Source organism: Gekko japonicus, unplaced genomic scaffold, assembly GCF_001447785.1.
Source record: "Gekko japonicus isolate JY-2015 unplaced genomic scaffold, Gekko_japonicus_V1.1 scaffold61, whole genome shotgun sequence".
Classification (NCBI taxonomy): Eukaryota; Metazoa; Chordata; class Lepidosauria; order Squamata; family Gekkonidae; genus Gekko; species Gekko japonicus.
The window spans coordinates 253,537-277,055 of record NW_015164183.1 but is presented as its reverse complement, the minus strand read 5'-3'; positions in this window follow the sequence as shown (position 1 = coordinate 277,055).

Genomic DNA, 23,519 nt, shown 5'->3' with positions numbered 1-23,519 from the left:
ATTACCTTTTGGGGAAATTATCAGCCAGGATTAGGGATGACATGCATTTTAAAAGACTAGCCAGACAAAGGTTTGGACTGTCAGAAGATCAATTGTGGCTTCAATATAGGAAATTGACCCCTAAACCTAAAGAGCCCTATGGGGCTTTTATGAGTAATTTGAGTAAGCTCTTGGACTCACTAGTTGAAGTTGCTTAGGCTTTTACTCAAGCTCAGCTGAGAGGCATTCTGATTAAAGAAACATATTTTCAAGCCTTGCCTCCAGATATTGTGGCCTTAGTGCAAACCTGCAATCTGGTCCCTCTAACTGACATGGCACTTTTTGCAGACCAGGTTGCTGCCCAGCAATGTAATGATAACAAGGGCCATAAATTCTTTAGACAGATGGCCAAAAGAAAGAAGGGGCAATGGTCAAAAGGGCCAGAGCAGAGCCCAAACTTCCCATGTTTATCTACAGCAATTGGCAATTTAGATGGTTTCTTGCCAGTGTCTACCAAGGTCCAGTTCCCACCTAGGGTTACCAGTAAAAGGAGTCAAGGCTGGTGTTGTTCAAAATAACTGTCTTTTACTTAAGAAAATATAATTCACATACAAACAATACTGATGCACGCACACATTCAATCAAGTTTCTTAGAAATACAGTATTAAACTTAAGCACATTTGCATTAGCAGGTAGGGTGATGAGGGGTGATACTTATCTGTCCTGAAGCTTTGTTTGTTCCAATGAAGAATGGATGGGGAGAAATAGAACTCTAGGGAAGTTTAACACACAGCTAGAACCAGCCAGCACGTGTGGGTCTCTTGACTGCAGCTCAAGAGATCAAGTAGAGGCAAGGGTTTGGGTATAGCAAGCTGGACAAAAGGGGAATTAAAGCAGACAGGGGGTGTTGTGGGGATTGCAGCTAGCAAGGTCCAAACGACTGGTCCTTACCTTTTATAGGTGGTTCTTTGGGTGGGTGGCAACTGTGCCAACCTGTGGACCCACCTACGTGTTAGTCCGTCCCAAGACTAGTCCTATTGGTTGCATGTAGTGAGGGGTGGCAACCTAGAGGGATGGACGATATTGTAACCTAAGATCTAACTCAAAGGATGACATCTGGGCAAGTGTGAAAACTCAACTTCAGGATGCTCCCTTGAAGTGCAGATGAAGCTGGCCATTCCTCTGGTCATAAAATGCCAATCTGGCAGGAAATGCCAATGTGAAATAAAGCAGAGATGTGGCATACATGTCTGTCAACAATTCAGCAATGAGGGCTGAATTCAAATTGTTGTTTTTGCTGACCATAATGGAGATGTGTGCTTTCTTCACCTCATTCACGTGTAAGGCTTATGCAGGCACCTTCTATGTGTAGTATCACAACAGGTGACTTGTACAGTTTTCTGAGCCTAGGTATGTGTGTGTGCACAGTCCATTGTGTGTGTGTAGCAGCAAATATAGTTCATAAAGCAAAATATCAGTCTGTTTCCTTAACACCCAAATCACTCCATCCAGCAGAGCCCTGTTCCGAACAAGCAAGGCAAGCTGGTGGCAATGTCCATTCCTGGGACTGAGAGTTACTTTTGCCGTGAGAAGGGGCATGTGAAAAGGGACTGTAAGAAATTATTACAAAAGGAGGAAGGCACCAGCCTTTCCAAAATACAGTACATTTCATAGTGCTGAGAGTTGGAGGGGGAGAAACATCAGGTTGAGGAGATTCCTCTAGTCACTGTAGTTAAACGAGACAGGCAGTTCTATGTTCAGTGGCCTCAGGCAGAGCCAGGCTTGGGTTTCTGACAAAGCCTGTGAATCTAACCGATAAGAGATGGTCCCTGACAGTATTTGATATTGATTTTACTGGTCATACAAGTAAAATCCAGTGTAGTTTACAAGAAAACTGCAAGGTACACTGGTGCACTAGCACAGAAAGCAGTCACATGGATTACAATCAGACCTCAGAGAGTAAAAATGCAGGTGGGACACCTCCTCACACTGCTATCGGGGTGTTTGTATGTTTTTAACCTGTTGTATATTGCCCAGAGATGGGGTGATTAATAATAATAATAATAATAATAAGTTTAAATCTGTAAGTTGCAGGGATGAAATAGACAGTGACAAAACACAGAGGACAAAAAAGCAATGCTTGATTTTTTTCTTTTTTGTTGATGAAGTTCTTCTAATGGTTTTATTGATTCATTATAAACTTTGCTTTTATGTAAGTCATTGGTAAACCCATAAGTGTCTAAGGATATAAATATTTGAAGTGAGGAAGTATTTAATATTGTAACTGTCTGGGGAGGAAAAAAACATAGTGCTGGAGGAAGGGAATGGACTGATCCATGTCTTGATAAATTGGTATTTCCCTACAGTAGAAAATGACCTACAAGGCTACATTTTTCTGCATAAGTTACTAACTTTGATTAAGCTTCACAGGGTGTCTGTTACACAGGGATTTGATTCTTAGTATTATATTTGGTATCAATTAGCCAGGCTGGAAACTAGCTTATTTTCTATTTGCATGGTAATGAACGATTCCTTCAAAGAAATGGTGAATGAAATCAAAACACTAATAAGATTTTATGCACAACACCTGATGGTTGACATTGATCAGGGGAGAAAAAGATGGAGAAAATGTTTGCTTACTTATATTTATATTCCTATGGATCCAAGCCCAGGAGAGAAGACTGTGTAACAAGCTGTCGCTGGTAACATTCTCAGGCAGGAGGTCCTTTCCCAGTTACATTAATCAGACTTGGAAGAGGAGAAATGATCATAAAAGTAAACTATTCATAGCCATAAAAATTTCCATACAGTTAAAATGAAAAACTCCCCTCCCCCGATTGCTAGTAATTATTTTTTTGAGACTTTTAATGCCTAGTAGAGTTTTATATCTGGTGCTTTAGAAACCCCTTTTTTATTGATCTGGGATACCATTTCAAATTTCAGCAAGTAGGGAAGGTATAGAGAGAACATTTTCATAAGGTGTAATGAAATTCAGTGAAGTCCAAATTCCTGCTTTTTAAAGGGATTTATTGCAAAAAACAAAAAGTACCTTTTAAAAGAACATTTGTTGTTGTGATGCTTTGATCTTACAAATATGATGTTTGAAAACTGAACACCCTGTTTAAAATGTCAATTTTATCTAAGGTTGAGTATCTCAAGCAATCAGACAGATGATTTGTACAAAATTCTCAATTGGCAATATTTCAAGTAGTTTTGTGGCTGAATGACTGGTTGCATTCATTGTGGTGAATGGTTGGGTAGTTGTTGTTGGTGTATACTCACAATTTGCTTAAAGTGTGCATGCCCTACGATCATCAAGGGCAGATAAAGCTTCATTTAAAGTCAGCTACTTTTCCCCATGCATGTGATACTTTTGCACACCTGCAAAATTGACAATATTAATCAGTCAGACAACATCAGTCTGTCAGACAACATTCATCATCTTGGCACAGGCTCAGAACACACTGGATAAAACTACAGTTCCCAAGTGGCAGCAAAATAATACAGAAAGGATTAGTGATCCTGTTTAGAACACTTGATCAGTATGCTCAACTTAGGGAGTCAAGCAGGTCCAATGAGCAAGGTTGCCACAGAGACAAGCTATGCAGCTTCCCTTTCCCCCTCCAGAAGACTTGAGACAACCATGAAGGGGCCTTTTGTGTAGGTCCCCCCCCCGTTGGTCGGCTGGGAGAATGGCAGATAGGGACAGAACAGCTAAGGGATAATGAAATAAAGATAGAGATGCACAAAACATTTCCTACCTGCTTTAAAAGAAATGTTCAATAAAAAGCAAGTATTTTTAAATTTTGAGGGGGCTGCTCAAATTTTATAATCAAATTCCATTTTGAACAGAGAACTGCTCGTGTGGGTTTTTTTCTTTTAAAAATAGACATAATGACATAACAATGCAGAGTGTGTATGCACCTACATTAAAACTACAGCAGTTTACTTTGTCATTAGAGTCCTGAACTTGTACACCATGCCATCAACTGACAGAGAATGTACACCATGCCACCAGTGAATTAGCAGTATTTAATGCTAAAGCAGTACTATTTGAAAGTATAGGCATGAATGCATTCAGAGAATAGTTACCAACCCTTTTTTTTCTGAAGGAAGTCATTATTTTGGAATACATGCCTAATATTACTATCTAGGTAGATTAGGCTGAGAGACAGAGACTGGACCACAAACACTCAATCAGCTTTATGTATTAACTAGGAATAAGGCCCATTGTGGAAATAAATTCTCCAGAGGAACTGATCTCTGCTACCTGAAGAACAGCTGTAATTTTGAGTGGTCTCCAGCCCTCACCTGGAGATTGGCAACAATGGATCCCCATGATGGAAAGGGTGGTTTGGAGGGTACAGTCTATGGCATTGTACCTTTCTGAGTTCCCACCCCTGCTCAAAACTCCCCCTCTCCAGGCTCCATCCCTCAAATCTCCAGGAATTTCCCACCTAGAGTTGGCAACCCTATCTTCTTCTCAGCCAATTATCAACCTACCTTTGTTTCCCACTCACTCTTCAGCTTTCCACCCTCCTGCTCACCTGGAGCCTCTACCGTGCTCTGAAGCCCTAACTGCTACGCCACATTGGCTGTCATACAGGGGCCATCTGAGCAGGATATAAGGACACAGAGTCCACCATTTTCTCCAGGAGAACTGATCTCTGCCATCTGGAAAGCAGTTGTAAGGCTGAGTGATCTCCATCTCCCACCTGGAGATTGGCAACAATGGTTTCTCCCAAAAGGCACTAAGGGTACCTCAGAACACATTTTACCTCAGAACAGCAACAGCAAACTGTTTAGAATGTTAGAGGCAAAGGCCTCTAACGACCTCTGTGCTCTGAGGCAAAGGCCAAGCAGGCCACATATGCAAGTAACCTCTGTGTTCTGACTGGCTATGGGGGGGAGAGGAACAGCAAACTGTTTAGAATGTTAGAGGCAAAGGCCTCTAACGACCTCTGTGCTCTGAGGCAAAGGCCAAGCAGGCCACATATGCAAGTAACCTCTGTGTTCTGACTGGCTATGGGGGGGAGAGGAACAGCAAACTGTTTAGAATGTTAGAGGCAAAGGCCTCTAACGACCTCTGTGCTCTGAGGCAAAGGCCAAGCAGGCCACATATGCAAGTAACCTCTGTGTTCTGACTGGCTATGGGGGGGAGAGGAACAGCAAACTGTTTAGAATGTTGGAGGCGAGACTCAGGCAACGCAGCCAGTGGATAGGGACAGCTTCTGACTGACAGATCATGGAGGCAAAGGCTGTGGGCACCGTGTGGAATGTTCAGCAGCATGTCACCACCAACAGAAAATTATTATGTATGATACACATTTGAATCAAAGTTACCTGATCCAAGTTGAATTCTCTAACCTCTTCAGGATAGTGCTTCTCTGTATTGTATCAAATCTGAGATATAAGGAATGTAACCTAAACTAGATGGTAGGACTGAAGCAACCTTTTCAACTGACACATTTAGCCCTTCACCACATCTGCATACTGCCCCAGTTCCTATTATTGCAGTTTGTGTTAATGCTTATACTCTACTGCTATTGACTCCTGCCACAGTCTTGTAAAACTTGCTGCTATGTATAAATAAAGTTTGACTTACAGAAATAGGCATTGTGGCTGCAGATAAAGTGAAAATGATCAGAAGACAGAAAATGGGGACCAAAACAGACATAGCTTGTCACAGGAATCCCTGAATACTTGTATGTTTAACACCAGATAAACTTCATTTTCTTGATATTTGTTAAGGCTAGTGTCAGAAAAGCTATTGTGGGCACAGTTTCACCAGAGGATCCACTGCCAAGTTGTTCCACTTGTTGTATGGCTGACCAGCAATCGCTCCTGATGTCTCAAGGACCTCTGAGGTAATATTCCATTTATGGGTATAAGAGGGAGGGAGCCAAGCCTGATTTCTTCAAGCCCCAGTACTGTGCACTGATAACTGAGCCACTCATAGGGAAGCTTTTATTCACTCTTCTTCAAACTCCACTGACATCAGTTGGGCTTAAAGGAATTGTGCTTGGCTCCTTCTCCACATCAGTTTTCCAGTCTCACACCAGTTGGGCTTGAAGGAGTTATTCTCAGCTCTTTTCCTAAATGATCCGCAAAACATGTAATAGAAGGCTTCCTCGGAGGCTTGCAAGATGTTAAGATCCTGGGGTGACCACCTATTCTAGTATCTGTGGGACACAATGTGAAAAACCCAAGCATAGTGCAGCCCCTTGGCCTATGCAAGAAATGACCAGAAGAAAGGGATGTGTGCATGCACATATAGCTCGCATGCATGTGATGCTCAAGAGGTCATGATGATACTGACTTTGCAGAACTACAGTCATATTTTAAAGTCCCTGTTCTGAGTTACTGCCTAATATTAGCATTTATAAATAGGAATGGGCACAAACCGGCTCACACACTAAAGTTCATCACAAATTTTGGCCCATTCATGGTCCGTGAGGCAATGTTTATGGAAGAGTGACGGGCATGAACATTCCACGAACTTTCTGTGGTGGTTCTTGAATGGATACATTTCCAGACAGATTGTTTCCCCTCAATTACAGTGTTTACAAAACTTCAAAGCAATGGGGGGGCAGAATTCTCCAGCCTTAGAAACCCCAATAGGAGCCCTCCAAAGCTTAACAGGCACTACTGGCTGCCCAAAAAGTTCCCATTCTGTTCCATGGGATCAGAATGCTATATATATACTCAGCTCCACAGTCTCTCCTCTGTTGGCTGTTGGCAGTTGGCAGTTAGACAGAGAGGCAGGGAACTTCTTAAAAGCAGAGCACATTAATTTCTTCCTGATTGTAAACACCTCTACCTTGCTGGGGTTTGGGCGTCAGATATACTCAGGGCTCTGAGACAACCCCATCTCTCTGCTCAAGCTGAGCGATGGGGCTTAGCTACATTTTATACCCTCATATTGTGAACTTCTCTCCCCTGCTGGGATTTGGGTGTTAGGTTGACTCAGGTCTCTCTACTCACGCCAAATGGTGGGGGCTTAGCTACTGGGTGTATTAGCTGAGAACCCTCCTTATTATGAACTCCTCTGCCCTGCTGGGGATTGGGTGTTATCTGAACTCAGAGGACTTGGCTTAGTCCACCTCTGCTGAATCCTCTGCCATTGCACACCTGGCATCCCCGCCACTGCTGACCTTCCAGTTCACTACTGACAACCAGTAGTGGGGCTTCTCCCTGGTTGGACTCTTTGAGGCAGAGGTGCTGGGCTTCTCCCCAGGCTCTTCCACCTGCCATTTCCTCTGGCCATGTCTGTTGGCCTATAGCCTCCTCACTTCTCTGCATTTTCCGTTGCAAGAGCTCTGAATTCAGGAGAACAATGTTGCATTTTATTTAGGGCCACAGATACAGGCCAACTTGTACTCCCCTTTATTGCAGATAGGATGCAGTCTAGTGGTGATGCCCACCTGCAGCCTCTCTGCCAAGACCCTGACCCATGGGAGAACAGCCATCTCCAGTGCAGAGGCCAGTGCCCAGTCCAGCCCTCAAATCCGGGTATGACTTGCTCCGGGCTGGCCATATGAGCACACAGCACATCGGTGGTGTCTTGGAAGGGTTGAGGACATGCACCATCTGGGAGGGGGTCAGCCAGTCATTGGAGCTGATGCTGAGCTCCTCCTCCCCATGCAGGATGGTCATGGAAGATACGACATCCTGCACCACACTCTTCTGCTCCACCAAATGCTCCATCATGGCATAGGTGGTGTTCTTCATCCCCCTCCTTCTACCTCTCATGCAGCAGACTTGATGTTGTGTGAGAAGTAGGCAGCCAGGCACTGGCAGGACTTGAGCAAACACCACATCTCAAAGGGGCAGCATTCCAGGTGGCCTTGATAGGGCTCCCCAGCCCCAGAGCATCCTTCACCCCCAGCTGTAGCGTATGCACCAGGCAAACAATGCCCTTGAGATGCACAGCACTCACCATTGCCAGCATGTTAGTGCCCGCATCTGTGATCCTGTAGCCACTGATGATGTACCCACTCCCTCAGGGTAAACTATATCACAGTGGTGATGTTTTGTGCTGTGTGGTCTGCATCCATCCCTTGCACATGGAGCAGAACCCCTTTGTAGGCTGGTGGCAGGACTGTCCCCTCTGGGGGCCTGGGCCATGCCCTGACAGTCCTGCTGGCTGCTCCAGAGGTCTGCCATGAAGTGCATGGTTCTTCCTTGCACTCTGGAGAGCTAACTCTTGACCATTACCACTGTAGCTGGCAAAAGGCTGCATTCTCCATGGGGGAGAAGGGTTGGCCATCCACAGCAATCATCTTGCTGCCACCGAGGTGAGTGACTGCTTCCTGGGCCCTCCACATAGCCCTTTTGACCTCTTATAGGGTGGCCCACCTTGATGTCCCACCCATGACACCCCAAAAGGAGCCTTTTTTGGAGGGGCCTCCTGCTCCTCCTCCGCTTCTCCCTGCTGAGAGGGAGTGGGCCTCTTCTTCTTTCCATTGGCCTCCACTCTTTCCTATAGTGGCAACACAGTTGGGTGTACCCTTTGCAGGTGTCTGCAGAGGATGGAGGAGGACAAGTGTTGGGGATTTGCACCCCTCTGGGAGGCATAGCTGCTTTCTGGTGCTGGGCTTGGAGGACTCACAGAGCGGTGTACTCAAGTGGGTGCAGCAGCAGGAACTTGGGACATGGAAAGGGAGAATGCTTCCCCCCACCCTCTGAATTACTCCTGTCAGAGTCTTCCTCTCCAAAGAGTTCTAGCAACTGCTGGTATCTCTGGGTAGTGCTAACAACTCTTTTCCCTCTGTGGAGAGCCCCAGGAACAGATCAGGGGGAGGAGGCTCCAAGACAACTGGTGATGCCCTGCTAAGGTTGGGTTTCAGTGGCCTGCCAGGATGGGTTTGGTGCCCAGGGACAGGGGCCTGTGGTACTCAGGGGGTGGAGGACTTCTTCTCCCCACAGCAAGCATCCTTTGTACCCACTTTCACCCTCATGGCACACAGAGGTGTTCACACTCAGGAGGGGTAGGAGAGTATAAATGTGGGAGAACTTTTTTGGGAGTCTGTAACTGCCAACCTAGCAGTTCGAAAGCAAGAAATTGCAAGTAGATAAATAGGTACCACTTCAGTGGGAAGGTAACAGTGTTCTGTGTGCCTTGGTGTTTAGTCATGCTGGCCACATGACCATAGAAACATATTCGGACAGTGCTGGCTCTTTGGCTTTGAAACGGAGATGGGCACTGCAACCCTAGAGTCAGTTTTGACTGGCTTTCGAGCAAGGGAACCTTTAGCTTTAATGGAGACTCCACAAATGTAATCAGCCCCCAACTTTGAGAGACTGTAGAGGAGCCAGGCCTAACATCCAATAGGGAAGCAACCCTAGACACACTTCTATTACTTAGGAACATACTTGAAATAATCCTCATGCATTATTTCAGGGCATTAACATATGTTAGCACTTCAATCTATAAACACTTGTTTGGGCAAGAAACTGTAAACAGTCTTTCTTCATTATGCAAGACAGTTTGCATCACTAATCACTTAATCTACAACTGACAAGGACACAAAACCAACATCAAGTTTTAACAAGCACACTACTTCTATTCTCTTCAATGGGTCCTGTGTGGAGAAGCCCACTGGAGTGAATGGAAACTGCACAGCAGCAGTGCTCTCTCCGGATTGTTCCCAGTACCACAAAGTACAGTTTATGCATTACGAAGTGTTAAAAGCCACTCTGCTTGCTTCAAATTCCATTTTGGACAAACTGTGTTTTGTGTATAGTCAAAATGTTAATGTTATTAGAATTGAAATCTAAGCTCTTGGAGAACTTAGAATATCTGGTATAAGATAAAATATAAAAATATAGAACTTGTGGAGCGGAGCGTCCTCAGCGTTGCTTCCCTTCTCATGTCATAGGGTTCAGAATACTTGGTGATGTCATCAGGCTGCAGTGAAATTGATGGGATGACAATTGGATTTGCTAATTCCAGCTGCACTCAGTTTGCCAGCAAATCTGGAAAATGCAATAGTGGCCACAGGATTGGAAAAGGTCAGTATACATTCCAATCCCAAAGAAGGGCAATGCCAAGAAACGTTCAAACTATTGCACAATTGCACTAATTTCACATCCTAGTTAGTTCATGCTTAAGATCCTACAAGCTAGGCTTCAGCAGTATGTAGACAGAGAACTGCCAGAAGTACAAGCTGAGTTTCGAAGAGGGAGAGGAACTAGAGATCAAATTGCCAACATTCGCTGGATTATGGAGAAAACAAGAACCAGAAAAAGATCTACTCCTTCTTCATTGACTACGCTAAAGCCTTTGATAGTGTGGATCACAACAAACTATGGCAAGTCCTTAAAGAAATGGAGTACTAGACCACTGGGCCGGCCAGGCCAGGCTCCCCTCCCCCCAGCAATGACTGTGGCTTCCAGCCACAACATGTCAAAGCTTCTCCCCCATGCACCGCCGCCACCACCAGCAGCAATGGCTCTGCTACAGTACCTAGTGGTAAGTGCATCCTCTGCACATGGGCAGGGAACACTCTTTTACTTTTGGGGGAATTTAAGTATCCCCCCCATATTTTTTTCAACTTTTCAGATTTTTCTGCACATCTGGGGATTGCTCCAAATGTGCAGGAAAATCTCCCTGTCCCCCAGATGCCCCCAATGTGCGGATTTAGATATCTGCATGCAGGTGGCACCTTGGCTATTAGATATATAGATATGGAATAACTGATTGGTTACAAGGATGTATATTGCCCCTTGCTTATTTAATTTATATGCAGAGTACATCATGCGAAATACCAGTCCGGATGAATCACAATCTGGAATTAAGATTGCTGAGAAAAACATCAACAACCTCAGATATGCAGACAATACCACTCTAATGGCAGAAAGTGAAGAGGACCCAAAGAGCCTCTTGCTGACAGTAAAACAGGGGAGCGCAAAGGTTGGCTTGAAACTCAACATCAAAAAAACTAAGCTCATGGCATCCGGCCCCATCACTCCTTGGCAAATAGAAGGGGAACTCATGGAAGCAGTGACAGACTTCACGTTCCTGGGATCCAAGATCACTGCAGACGGTGACTGCAGCCATGAAATTAAAAGATGCCTGCTCCTTGGGAGGAAAGTGATGGCAAATCCAGACAGCATATTAAAAAGTAGAGACATCCCCCTGCCAACAAAAGTCTGTATGGTCAAAGCAATGGTATTCCCAGTAGTACTGTATGGCTGCGAGAGTTGGACTATAAGGAAGGCTGAGCACCGAAGAATAGATTCTTTGAATTATGGTGCTGGAGAAGACTCTTGAGAGTCCCCTGGGCTGCAAGGAGATCAAATCAGTCAATCCTGAAAGAAATCAACCCTGACTGTTCCCTGGAAGGCCAGATACTGAAGCTGAAGCTCAAATACTTTGGCCACCAAATGAGAAGGGAGCACTCACTGGAGAAGACCCTGATGCTGGGAAAGATTGAAGGTCAAAGAAGAATGGGACAGCAAAGGATGAGATGGTTAGACAGTGGTATCAAGGCAACGATCATGAAATTAAGCAAACTCCAGAGCACGACAGAAGACAGGAAGGCCTGGCGGGAGCTGGTCCATTGGGTCGCGAAGAGTCAGACTCAACTGTGCAACTGAACAACAAAAGATTCCAGCTCAAGAAATTTGAGGGTGGTACCTGAAGTGGATGGAGATGGGGGGGGTAGTTTGGTGGCATTATTTATTCTATAGAGCTCATCCTCCAAAGCTGCCATTTCTTACAAAGGAATTAATCTTTGAGCCACCCTTTCTCTGTGTGCACACTGAGCAGTGGGGGCTTAGCTCCTGGGTGTCTTGGCTGAGAACCTATACTTTTGAACCTGTGCCTGACACTTTCCCCAGAAGCACTTTCCTGGGGGCATCTTCTTTGGGTGGGGGCATATCTTGGACCTCTGTGGTTGATGTGTGTGCTCCGGACCTGTGTGTTTCAGTCCGGGGGAGGGGACTGTGAGAGTTGTGGGCATGGTTCCTTTGCTCATGTGGTGTGGCTAGGGTGCCTGCCAAGCTGTTGTGGAGTTACTTTGGGGATCCCCTGTTGGAACTCTGTGTAAGTCTGCTTTTTGTTGTTCAGAACCTGCCTTTGGAGAGTTGGAGGGGAGACTGTGAGCACAGGGGGGTTGCTTGCCTTGCTTCCAATCCTTTCACTGTCTGGTGGGGGGGGGTCTGCTCAGATGAAGTTTTCCTGTGAGTTTGGTGTCAATGGCTTGTTCTTGAACCATTCCATAGACTCCTGTAACTGCAACTGTCTTTTCAAGAAGAAGAAGAAGAAGAAGAAGAAGAGGAGGAGGAGGAGGAGGAGGAGATTGGATTTATACCCCGCCCTTCACTACCCAAAGGTGTCTCAGAGTGGCTTACAAACTCCTTTCCCTTCCCCTCCCCACAACAGACACCCTGTGAGGTAGGTGGGGCTGAGAGAACTCTGATACAAACTGCTCTTTTTCAAGGACAGCTGTGCCAGAGCTTGTGACTGACCCAAGGTCACATCAGCAGGTGCAAGTGGAGGGGTGGGGAATCAAACCCGGTTCTCCCAGATTAGAGTCCGCACACTTAACCACTACACCAAACTGAGAGAGAACACTGGGGAGGCCTTTTTTGGGGCCCCGTAACTGGGACCCCAGAAATGTAACCCATCCCCAGCTTGGAGAGACTGTAAAGGAGCAGGCAGAAGGGTGAGGTTCTGTGTGTGTTTGGTGTGTGTATTTTGCATTCTATACACTTTTGAACCCGCACCTGACATTTTTCCTGAAGGCATCTTCTTTGGGGGGGGGCATAACTCAGACCCACCAAGTCTAATCTACATATAACTTGGAGGGCATGTAGAGGAGCATCAAGGAGAGCTCCCCTGTGAGTTTGATGCCTCAAGATTGCACAGAATTCATTCTATACACTCCTGAACATCCTGACCTGTGCCTGTCATTTCCCCAGAAAGCACTTTGCTGAGGGCACCTTCTTTCAGTGTTGTAACTCACTCAAAATCTAATCCTCTACAAACTTGAGATCCCCTGTGAGTTTGGGGTCTCTAGCACACTGGGAAGGGGGGGACATTCTACTGCATTATGAACCTCACAACCTGAATCAGTTCATTTAGCATCAAAAAGTTCATGACGGTTTGTGGTTCGCGAATCAGGTGCACCATGAACTGAACAGCGTTTCCCTGGTTTGTGCCCATCTCTATTTATGAAGTATTCAAAGTATTTGAGATACCTTTTCTAGATATAATTATAGATTCCTTCTAGATGGAGGCTGAGATAGACTGGCTTGGCTAAAACTACCTAGTCAGTTCACGGGGAGATGAGAATTGAACTGGGGATTCCTGATTCATAGTTCCAGCTTTTTGCAGCTAGACTGTGCCAGCCTGCCTATAAGATGTATGTTTGACGACTCACAAGCTTCTTGGAAAATGAGATATCTATTTCTTTTCTGATCCACTGCTGAAGTTGCTGGAGGGCATGAGCTACATTTGTTGCTTCATGACTGGTCTGCTCTCTGCTCTCTGGCAGATTTGCTGAAAACCCCATTGTCCTTGAGGCATGAGACATCAGGCTGTCACAAAAATGACACTGCAAACTCTGATTACTTAATCACTTTTATTTGGCCTGTCATATGAACAGTATAATAACTATTATAATGCTGTGCCTTATGCAAGACACAGGAACACTGATGTACTTTTTGGTAAAGTGAGACAAGGTTGTCACCTTGTGTTGCTGAAGTATAGGAAAGTTGCTGCATCTCATATATGACCCTAGCCACATTAGAATCAATGAGAGCCACTGGGTACTTTGAGACATCTTTAATAATTCCTGAGTGGCGTTAGCTGACCCAAACTGCAGGTGAACAATGTGACCTGAAGTTTGGAGGGCATTTACTTGTCACTGTCTATCATGTCACCCTGAAAGATTCTGATGACTGCAGCTGACCAGACTACTTGAGAATCAGCCTGAAGGTTATATGGTCACTGATACACTACTTTCAGACTGATATACAAGTGATCTTAATCAGCCAGAGTCAGTAGGGCTTACAGAATGGCACCATGGAGAAAACTGCATAATGATTCCCTTTCTCTGACTCCATTCACAGTGCTTTGACGCTTCTGAATTCTGGTTATCACATCTGAAAGTGGTAAAAGATTTAAATGGTTTTACTATACTTGTACTGTATGTTTACTGCACCTGTACCACCATAGTTTCTTAAAAATAATTCATTCCAAATAAGACATCTTGCTGAAATCCATAATTATCTGGTTCCATATACAAATTTGTTTAGGTTACAATGTTCTGTTCTGTTATTAGTCAAATTGATTCCACAAGGAGTTCTTTTCTTCTCCAGGATGGAGAAAATAAAGGATAGAAGAACCATGTAAGCCATATTGGGTTCCCCTTGGGGAGAACAGCACCCACCCAGCGGTTCGAAAGCAATAAATTACATCATGATGCGAGTAGATAAATTGGGTACCTGCCTTAGATGGCAGGGAGCACCCTTCCCCATTAAGGGGGTGGAACATCGGTGGCGAGTGAAGAACTTCGATGGCGAGCGGCGAAAAATGGCGATCAAGCACAACATCGGCGAGCTGTGACCAGACGTCAGCAGGCGGAGCAAGGAGATGCAGGGGAGCGTGAGGCACAGGTGGAGCCACGATGTACGGACCAAGGCCACGCCGATACGAGCCGTGCGCCGAATGGACCTACCAGCCGACACCGAGGATCACAAGAAGGAGAAAAGCGCCGAGCCAGCAATAGCCAGCAGCCGAACCAGGAGTGAGAAGTACAACAACTCCTTCCACAGAGTGCCGGTAGGGTAGTCCCCACCCTGATTGAAATGTGGCCATAGATAGGGTTAATTAAGAATACTGTAAGCCGCTCAGAGACCCCTGGGGGGGTTCGAGCAGGATAGAAACCAAAATAATAAATAAATATAAACAAATAGATGGATGGATGGATGGATACATGGATGGATGGATAGATAGGTAGGTAGATAGGTAGATAGGTAAATAGATTAGCTGGTTGCTTTGAGGCGAAGCAGGAATTTGGGGGGTGTCTATCATGATTCACCTTTGGGAGACCTCCCCCCCACTTCTTGTTGCTAAGGAAGAATTAGGCCTGACCACAAAACTGTTAAGGGTATAACTAGATAAGCTAGAACAGGGCAGGTTGTTTATTATATGGAGGGTGAAGTGGCAAGTCCTGAGACATCTTACAGAGATGGGGAGCCAGTTCTGAACACTGTATCATTCATTTTACAGTGGGGTGGGATTTGGAATAAATGCTTTGGGTGCTGAGCAGTGTCAATCAGTTGTCTGCAAAGCATACTGAGGGAGGGAGATGAATCTAAGCACTTCTCAGCACAGTTAACATACAGGTGAGGATAAGCAAAGCCATAAAAAATTACTCATTGTATATGAAGCAAAACCATCATGGTTTTGCCAAAATGAAGGTAGCCGTTAAATCATGCCTAGTGCAACTTTTTAATAAACTAGATCACCCCTTAGTTGCTGTGTGTCCTTTGGGCGGGGAGGCTTCTGGGGACAAACTACATGATTACAATGCCAGTAACTCTCTAGCTGCTTACCAAGAAGTTATTGAATGCAAACCAGCTACCCGTCATGAAACATTCACTGAATTACATTATGTGACCAGATTCTAAATCATGGAGCCTTTTTTGATGTCTTCTCTGTATGGATCAATTCTCTTGATTATACATCACAAATGTTTATTTAAAATATTCATATATATACACCTTTCTGCAAGGTGATGACCCTGGATTTACCTGGGGCTACTTTTTCAGCTCTGGGGTTGGGAGGTGAGTGAAGGGGAGAGATTTCTGTTATTGACTTTCAACACCCTAAACAGCCTGGGACCAGAATGTCTATGGGACCACCTCTCCCAGTACACCCCCTGAAGAGCACTACACTCTGGAGATAAAAGCCTCCTGATGATCCCTAGCCTGAAGGATATCTGGCTGTCCTTGACCACAGGCAGGGCTTTTTTGGCCCTGGTACCCTTGAGAAAACCACATAAAGTTGTCCATGTGCAAAAACAGCTGTAAGTTGTCATCTCTGACCATCGTGGTGGTCTCAGGCAATGATACAGTGGTGCCTTTCTTCTCTAAGGAAAGCTCAGAAGGGTTGTGGAGATTACTGTCTCCCCTTCTGTCATAGAATCATTGAATAATATTAACCACTCCTGGACACATTTGGCAGTTTCAGAGTGTGGTGTCTGTGGCAGTGTACCTGTCTGAAATCCCATCCCTCCTCAAACCCACCCTCTCCTTCCATACCTAAAGTTGGCAACTTTATCTCCTCCCCTCTCAGCAGTCTCTTCCTAGGCAAAGTTCTGTCTTTCTCGTTAGTGGGGAGCAAAGCAGCTTACTTCATTCTTCTCTTCTGCTTTGTGATCTGTACAGCAACCCTGCAAGGTAGGTTAGGCAGAAAGTCTGTGGTTGGTCCAAAATCACCCAGGCAGCTTCCATAGGGAGGCTTCTGCTGAACAGGAGCAAGCAGCCAGGGTTGTGAAGTAATGCCAGTCAGGAGGCATGAAGTCACCCTGAGAGTGCTGGCAGGCCTAGGGTTGCCAACAAAGACAGATTGATGCAAAGAAGGATGGAAAAGTCTCCATATCTCTATTGTGTCTAAAACTGGTTTTGATGCCAGCAAAGTGAGAATTAAGAAAATGCTCTGGGTGGGTGCCCCATGGTAAATGCACGAAACAATTCCCAAAGATTTTCCAAAACACTACTCTGTCTACATTCATTTTCTACACTCACGGCATCCCCTGCCAGAATGCAACACATCCCCAGCATTTTGAATTAGCACCAGAGCTTTAAGAGCTCTCCAGCTGTCACCTGGAGATGGGCAACAATGGTTTTCCAGGAAGATATGGCTTGTTTGGAGGGTAGGGTCTATGGCATTGTATCTGTCTGAGGTCCCCCTCTTCCTCCTCCTCAGACCCCACACTCAGCAGGTTTCACCCCTAAAATATCCTGGAAGTTTCCAACCTGGAGTTGGCAACTCTATGTCCTTTCCAGGCAACCATCAGCCTACCTTTATCTGCCTGTCTGTGTTCAGGTTTACATCTCATCCCCCCTCCCTGAAGCCTTTACCTAGGGAAAGGGCAGTCTTTCCCTGCAATGCGAAGCAAAGCAGCTGACATCATTCTCCTCTCCCCCGTATGATCCACACAACAACCCTGTGAGGTATGTTAGGTTGAAAGTAATGCTCCCTCTAAGCTGTGGGGTCTTGAGAGCAAAAATTCAACTTTATGAGCTACTGGCATTAAAGGTGTGAGTGAGCGATTTGGCTACTGCATACATTAGTTTGCTCTGGAGCCATCTTTCCTGAGCAAAGAAAAAAATGTGTGAGCTGGATGCTAAAAAACTATGAGCTAGCGAACACTAACTCAGCTTAGAGGGAACATTGGTTGAAAGTCTGTGAATGGTCCATAACCCCCCATAACATGAACCTGGGACACCATCCTGTGAAGCGCTATCAGGTACATTTTAGTGGCAGTAATAGGGTAACTGCTGGCACCTTTTCCTATCATTTTTTGCCTTGTGGTATTCTGCTTGTGGTGTGATCTGTCTTTTTTGTGGTGTGGCATGGTTGTGTTATTGGGTTTGTTTTTTTTGAAGGGGAAATGATGTGTTGTGGGTGAGGACATATTTTACCGCAGGACACACCAGGTTGTATATGCAACTGACAGTTCCAACTGTCTCTGGGGGGGGGGGGAGTTTGAGGTGCAGAATGGAGTGAGGTCCAATCAGCTTCCATATGCAAATGATCTTGAAATGCTGGCCCAATCAGAGAAGAATGGCCTAGGCTGCAGTGGGTGGGAGAGAAGACCAGACCCAGCACCCATCTAATGCCAACTGATTGCTCTTGATTGGCAGTTCATCTGCCGAGTGATGCAGTACTCTTCAAGGGCCAATGGGAGAGCCTGGAATTGTGAATAAATTAGTAAGCCTTTTATATATATAAGATACACACACACACACATACATATAGTATTTATTAGAACTGTACCTTTAAACTGTTGTTAACCGCCCTACGCTCCCAGTTGCAGCTCGGGTGGCTAATTCAGTGCCTGGACCTGAGGGGAGGAACAAATTCTTCAGGCAGAGTACTTTTGCTCTGACCTGCTCCTCCTTTGTTTGGGGAGCCGTGGCCAGGCCAGTTGGCTCCAGGCATCCTAGAACCCAAGGAAGGTAACAACAATGCAAAAACAATATAAACGATTTAATAAAACAAAACATTAAAAAACACATTAAAAACAAATATTAAAACAACTCATAACCCAGCCAGAAGGGTATTTCTCCACCCAGGAAGGGGGAAGTTGAATTTCCAGTTAGTTCTCTGTCACTCCAAGGGTAGAATATGATAATGTACATTCATGGCTCCATCTACATATACAACAACGTTAATAGCTAGGGTGAAAAACTCTTTGAAAACAAATATGTTTTCCCCAAAACATTTACCCAGAAACATTATTCATTTAAAGTATTTTTAGCCCACTTTTCTTGCATGAAAGACACCAGGAGAATAACATTGGCAGCTGAAAACAGTATCAACTAAAACCAATTTAAGAACAAATAAGGGCTGGTCTAAAATAATAAACTGATCACAGGGAGATTTCCATTTTCACATGACATATTTGTTTGTTTAGAAGAGTTACCACATGGGCTTGATGTGTTGAGCCAGGAGTGCCTCAACAAGTCTGTTATGATTTCAAGCACTATTTTTAACCAATGGTGTTCTGAATGTTGGCAATATGCTCACCAAGCATTCAGCACAGTTTTGATTCCAAATTTTCCAAGACAATGGGGACTACCTCATTCATGTTCTATGGTTTTCCATTGAAAGTACAGACTTCTGCATCTTCCTCTGGGAAGTTTGCAATGGCCATGGTCCCTCTAGAGCTCTGGAGGAAGTTTTTGAAGAACTCCTTTACACCATTAAAAGATTAATATCTGCAGCGATTGGGGCTCACAGCAGGTACTCATTCAAGACATTTCTTCAACACTTGGAAAGTGGTGAATTGTATCATATAGACTAGCCTTAAAACACCAATCATTGGCAGCAAAAAAGACAAAAAATCTACTCAAAGGCCCTATTAATCTGTTGTATTTTATACGACTTCCTAAAAAGTGAGTACTTTTTCTGTCACATTCAGGAAGGCCATTCCACAATGTGGGCCACTTCTGAAAAAGCTTTGACATTAAGCCATGGCAGAGTTAACAAGGTTATGAAAAGGGATATACAAAAAGGCCTTGATTAGAAGATCAGACTTGCCATAGCTCTCTATATTAACCAATATATATGGTACATTTCGGTATGCAGATTGCCACTTGGTGCTGCAATCCTTGAGTAATTTATATGCCTATGAAAGGTTTTTAATTGTATTTAATTGTACTTTATGAAATGTTTGTAAGCTGTCCTAAGCCCGCTTTTGTTGGGAGAGTGAGATATAAAGCAATCAAATAAATAAATAAATATTAATAAAGCTGTTTTCAAGTGGCAACATTCCACATGCTCCCTCAGCCATTGGCCCATCAGCCGCCACTCAAGAGTACTCGCATGCCATTGGCTGGGGGCTGGGTCTGCTCCTCTTCCCCGCCCACTCCCCTTTCAGCCACTGTTGTCTGTCAGAAGCACTGTGTCTCCCGTTGAAGACACGTCTCTTGCTTAGCTCCTGTGTGGGACAAAGTTTTCCCTCAGTGGCTGTTGTGAGGAACTCATAGGGTTGCCAGCTCCAGGTAAGGAAGCCAGTTTAAGGAAGCCAGAGTTTGGGGAGGGAAGAGGAGAGGCCTCAGCTGAATAGAATGCCATAGAGGCCACCGGCCAAAACATTCTAACTGTTGGTAGGCAACCAAGCTTGGTTCTGTCAGTAAAAAGACAAAGGAATGGAACCCTTTCTACACCTTTGTGAGGAACTCATTGGGGCCAGTCCTGAGTATGGTTGCCAGCTCCTGCTGGGTCCTTCCTGCTGGGTCCTTCCACCCCCCCCCAATGCTGTCCTCCACAGGATCCACCCCCCAAATCTCCAGGTATTTCCCTGGACCTGAACAGTGAGGGGAACAGTGAGGGGGAAATGAAGGTAGGTTGATGGTTGGCTGGGAAGGAGATAGGGTTGCCAACTCCAGGTGGGAAATTCCTGGAGATTTGAGAGATGGAGCCTGGAGAGGGTGAGGTTTGAGGAGGAGTGGGGCCTCAGACAGGTACAATGTCATAGGCTCTGCCCTCCAATCCAGCCATTCCTTCTCAGAGAACCACTGTTGCCAATCTCCAGGTGAGGGCTGGAGATCACTCAGAACCACAACTGCTCTCCAGATGGCAGAGATCAGTTCCCCTGGAGAAAACGGTGGACTCTTTGTCCTTATACCCTGCTGAAGTTGCTACAGCAAATTGATGCTCTTTCTAGAGCTCGTTGTATTTATTTCCACAATGGACCTTATTCCTAGTGGTTTCATATTGCAAGTGATCATCTTTCAACTTTGTGGGACCCAAGCTGTGAAGAACTTTAAAGGCACGAACCAGCACCTTGAACTGAATTCGTTAACAAGTGATTAACCTGTGTAAAGTTATTAGAATAGAAGTAATATGTGTAGCAGCTTATTCAGACAGGAACTGAACTTCCTCATTTGCAACACCTGAAGTTTCCATGCCTTCCAGTGCTCCTGTCCCACGTAGAGTGTGTTATGATAGTGTAGGCTAGGTTGGCTGAGTTTAGATTTTAAACATTCAAGTGCTTCCCTTGTATTCCCAATGCTGCACTCCCAGCACTGCAATAAAAATTAAGTGATCATCTGTGACAAAGGCAGCTGAGAGATTCTGCAGAATTAATAGTGAGGCATTCTCCTTATCACTTTCCAAGCAGAGATTATACACCAAAGCAACCAAGGCCATCTCTGTTCCATAAGCAGACCTAATGCTAGACTGAAAAGGGTCAAAGGCAAATGAATCATCCAGGGAACCCTGGAGCTGTTCTGCTATCATCCTCTCAATTATCTTTCCTAAGACAGGTAGGTTTGAAAGTGACCTATAACTGATCTTGCTGTGAAGGCTTTTTAAATGGAGCACCGATCACAGCCTCCTTCAAAGTCTTCAGAAAATTTCTCTTATTATTGAAAGCACCAATATAGGTTTTGTACCTTTCATCCCACAAAATTTTATCAGGCAGGACTGCCAGGAGACCTGACTGCATATGGTAGCCTTCACAGCTCCAGGATCAAGTCAACATAGTTCAAGGATACCAAACTGAAACTATCCATAGAATACTTCAGACATCTCCCCTACCTGTTCCCAGACCAGCAAAGAACTGGGTAAAAACCGCTGATTTTAATAGCTAGTTCCCTATCATTCTTGGATTCTATTCTTAGACTCATAAAATGTCAGATAGCCTTGTAGGGCTGCCAAGTCCCCCCGGGCGGCAGATTTCCCCTCGCTTTGGAGGCCCAATTTCTGCCACCGTGGAATCGGGCCCCGGGGGAAACCCCACCCCGGCTTGCACGTCAGCCAGATGTGACGTGATGACGCCGGGCATGCTGGGGGCGGGGCCACAGCCATTTGAAGGGAAAACATAGACACCGAACGGGAGCCCCCTGCTGCGAGGTAAGAACGATTTGGCAACCCTATAGCCTTGTATAACTGAGCACAAAATTTGAGTCTAGTGGCACCTTTAAGCCCAACAAAGTTTTATCCAAGGTATGAGCTTTCACGTGCATGCATACTTCTTCAGATACAATGAAATGGAAGTTACCAGTCCATACATATCAGTAGAGGCTGAACAGTACATTAGCATACAACATAAGGAAAGTGTTTAACAGATCCAAGGACCAAACAGGAATAACAAGCTTAGTTTATATTGTTACCATTTGTTTTGGTTTAATTGCAGGGGGAAACATAGTGAAGGAAATAAATATATCAAAACTGAAGACTGATGGGCAGATGTACCCTTCTTAACTGTGAAATGCTGTGAGTAATTAACGGAGACCCTGTGAAAAAGAGCCCCCCCACACACACACACACACCAGGCAGTTGCAGAGAGAGGCTAGTAGTGGCTCAGGTCCCTCCTGAGCAAGAGGTGTTTTTAAAGAAATAAAAGGAGAGGAAACCCCAGCAAGAGATGTTGTTTTTCTGTTAAATAAGTAAAGAAAACTCAAAGAGCTTGCCCCCCCCCCCGTGGCACTGGCAGAGAGAGGCTAGCAAGTGTGTGGCTCAGGTCCCTGAAACTACAGCAAGGAACACCTTCCCAGCCAGGAGAGGTGTTTAAAAAATTGTCCCACTGTGTGGGGGGAAAAAGGAGTCCCTCAAAGCCTCTCCTTGAATCAGCCAGCAGGAAGCAGTTCTTCTTCTCCTATCTCTTTCTCACTCAATGGCTGATTCCGCATTGGCTTTTCCCTCCATTGTTTTACGAAACCCATGTTGGAACAGAAATTTCCCTCTGCATTGCATGCTGCTTTCACTCCCTTTGATTATCAGGATTTATGGTAACATCCACACTCCATGCCACTGTCAAGTTCTTTCATGGTCAGATATAATTGTACCTTCTGCATGGCTATTTTATGGCCATTCAGGGGTGAATCTGCAGTCAGTACAGCACTGCCCGGAGGAATTTGGATGTGGTTTGTTGGCTGCAATTTTCCCTCCTGGTTGAGAAAATGTGGAGCAAATGCTAGATGCAGAATCATCCAACGACTTACTCCTCTCTCTTCCTGCTGCAAAATCATAGAATCATAGAATGTTAGAATTGGAAGGGACCTTGCAGGTCATCTAGTCCAACCCCCTGCACTCTGCAGGAGCAGAGCCAAAAGATAGCCCTACAAGATGGTCGTCCAGCCTCCACTTGAAAACATCCAGCGAAGGGGCTTCCGGTCTGGCTCCCGCAAATGGCGGACGCATCCTCGGGTCGCTCCCGAGGGTGTCTCGCCCGCCCGCGGTGGAAGAGGGAATCCGCGCGAGTGGAGACCCGAACGAGCCCCTCAGGAAGAGAGGAGCTCGGATCCGGGGCGCTTTAGGGCGCTACAGGGGGGGAGTCTCTCTTTCAGCTGAGAGGTCGGAGACTGAGGCTCCCGCCATGCCCTGCCCCAATGGACCTTGTTGCGTGAGCGACCCCGTTTCACGGGGTTTAGCGGAGCCACCAGACGTCACCGAGTGATAAAGCGATCATCCGAAAAAATGGAAAAGAAAAGATCGGCTTAACTGTGAGTTGTCAAAATGCAGAGAAAAAGAACTAAAACCGCTTCCCCCCCCCAGCGAAAAAGACTAGGAGGTTAATCCTCTAACTGCATAAGCGAAAAAGAAAAGGAGGGGGGGGAATGGACTGAGCGAATAGTAGTGTTTTCCTTTGATGTATTTGAAATAAAGCAAGAAAAAGTTTTGTTTCTCTGGAGCGCATTTTAAGAACTTTATTGAAAATAAACAATAAAAAAAGATGTCGGAGCTGGGCAAAGGCAAGCGGAGAAGAAGGGAGGGACTTCCGTCTGGGCGTTTGCTTATAAGTGAGAGCCGGCTGCTTAATGCTTGGATTGTTTATGGCTGTGAATCTGAC